The following is a 2742-nucleotide window of genomic DNA, read 5'->3' on the forward strand; positions in this document are numbered from 1 at the left end:
TGTATATAATAATTTCTGTACATTGTGTGTTTTTTTTTCTTATGAGATGTTATAATTAATCATATTAATCATTTAGGATGAATTACATAAAAAGGATATGAACGATTTAAAAAATAAAGTGAAATTGTTTCTTCTTTTCCCCCCCTATCTGCTCAGTGGTAAGAATTTTTGTTTGATGACATTGAGTTGCAATCTATATTGAAAGCTGTACTCTTTGATCTTCTGCAGCAAATGCTTGAAGTCCTCCTCACATTATTGTGTTTTATGTAGTTAATTACTACATCCATTACTTTTATCTCCCCATAACTACCTTCTCCTATGCCTCCACTAATCTCTATAGTCCTAGTGATTTCCTTCTTCCATGCCCTTTCTCTCCTTTCCCTTTTAAACAGTTACATACATCTCATTTTTATTTGCTAATTGCAATAGCCATGTTGTCTTGAACTTGAGTCTTCCACATCCTTTTAATAAGCCTTCTCAACATCTTTCTTATATGACTATTTTTTAAAAATAATCATATACACTTGGGGCTGAGAAATCTGTTGGGAATGATTTCATTTTATACCCTGTGCGATGCTGTCAAGTCAGTCCTCCTCTCAGGGTAGCTCTTTCTGTTCTCAGGGCTTTGGTGTAGATAGAACTGTTGTGGAGGGACCAGAAAGAATCTTGAGTTCTGCAATATTTATAAGCATCCTGACATTAGAACATAGTTTAGTTTAATATATTTTTAGTAGTAATAAGAAGAGGTATTAAGAAGGGATTTTAGAGACTAGGAGAGATGGAAGCAAATTCCATTTTCCCCACTGAAATTGCCACTGGTCTTAAAACATTATTGAAAATTGTTTATAGCAGTCCACGAGCAACTGTAAGGCCTTTTTGAGAAGTCAAATTTATCATGTTTTTAATGCATGTTTATTGAGCATGTACTGCATACGTTGCACAGCAGAGGTTCAGAAATGGGTGTGTGTATGTGAGAGAAAGACAGATTGGATAGATAGAAGTGAAATTGATGAAAGAAAGATTTAATTACTAGGCTTCACTGGAAAAAAAATAGGCATTTAGAATATTCTGTGGTTTACAGAACACAGATTATTGCCTTGTAGGGAAATGGGAAAAGAATGAGATCTGTCTCAGAGCTACAATGTGACCTCATGACTGAGTCATTTAGTGCAACCCACGTGTAAGGACCTAGTACATCTCCCAGTTCCTTGTGGGTCCTCAGTGTGTATTAGTTTCTGAACATGTTCTAGTTTAAAAAAATATTTACAAGTTATTTTTAAACCAGTAGAAGTTAAACACAGGGTTTTGTTTTTTGGGTGTTGTTGGTTTGTTGTTTGGTTTGTTTTTGTTTTTTGAGGTGGGTTCTTTTTCTTAGATGCCATCAAGCTAACTCTAACTTATAGCGACCCTACGAACAATGTGACCTGAACCTTGCCCTGTCTTGCACCATCTTCATGATCTCCTCATACTTAAGCCCGCTGTTGTCATCGCTGCGTCAATCCATTTCTTAGAAAGTCTTTCTTTCTTTGACCCTCTGCCTTTCCCCGCATGATGGCATTTTCCAAGGACTCCCTCCTCTTGAGAGCTTGCCCAAAACACGTGAAATGAAGCATCACCATCCTTGTCTCTAAGGTGCACTCTGTCGGCACTTCCTTCAAAAGACATTTATTTGGTTTGTTTGCAGGCCGCGGGATATTCAATACTTTTCTCAAACACCTCCATTTAAAGGCACTGATTTTTCCTCTATTTTCCTCATTCACTGTCCATTTCTCAGATGCACAGGAAGGAAATGGAAATAACACGATTTGCATCAGGTGCACTTGAGTCTTTAAACTGACATCATTACTTCTTAATACTTTAGAAAAAAAAAAGATTCTTCGTTCTCCTGTCCTCACTTTTGGCTTCTAGCTACACCGGAACGCGTCCACGCCTCGCCACAATGGCTTGCAAAATTGAGGAAATCAAAGACTTTCTGCTCACAGCCATTCGGAAGGATGTCAAGACCAAGGAAAATAGGGGTAATGTGACGCTTAAAGTTCGGTACAGCAGGTATCTTTATACCCTCCTCACCCCTGACAAACAAAAGGCAGAGAAACTGAAGCAGTCCCTGCGCCCAGGTTTGGAAGGGGAGGAGCTGAAATGAATCATCATGCTCATTTGAACTATAATAAAATTTTAAGAAACACAAAAAAGATCCTTAGCAGATTTCCCCAATGCTTCTGACTGCTGCTACCAGGAATGTTGACAGCAGATACACCTAAAATGAAATCATTGACATCTTCAGTCTTTTTCCTAACTCTTAAGATGATGGCTAATCCCTGAGTGATGATGTTTACTTCCTTGATAAGGTGTAATCCACTTTAGATGGACAGACAGTACAATATCGCGCTATAGCAATCTAAATTCTGGCTTAAGCCAATCGGTATGCCCATCTCCCTAGCGAGGTGATGATGGAAATGGTCATGTGTCTCAGAGTCAAAAGAATGTAAGAAGACATTTACATAAATGTTATGTGCCATCAAGATGGAAATCACTCATGGTTGACCTTTCAACAAGTTTTCAGAGGCAGTAAATCCCAAGGGAGGAGATCACCCATCTTCTGTGGAGCAAACCTGATGCCTTCTGGATTGCAGCATAGATTCTTACCACCAGGCCATTAACTTTTTTTTCTTTCTCCTTTCTTCTTGTTATGTGCGATCGACTGGGATCCGACTGGCACAGAAGGAGACTGCCCATCTTTCT

At 38.6% G+C, this 2742-nt stretch overlaps 1 pseudogene; it reads left to right on the top strand.

Annotated features, from left to right (window-relative positions):
- Positions 1 to 1939: 1939 nt before the first annotated feature.
- On the top strand, positions 1940 to 2143 carry LOC102851102 (annotated as a pseudogene).
- The last annotated feature ends 599 nt before the right edge of the window (positions 2144 to 2742 follow it).

The sequence above is a fragment of the Elephantulus edwardii genome, unplaced genomic scaffold (assembly GCF_000299155.1).
Source record: "Elephantulus edwardii isolate Elephantulus edwardi_28Jun2011 unplaced genomic scaffold, EleEdw1.0 scaffold00046, whole genome shotgun sequence".
In the NCBI taxonomy this organism is placed as follows: Eukaryota; Metazoa; Chordata; class Mammalia; order Macroscelidea; family Macroscelididae; genus Elephantulus; species Elephantulus edwardii.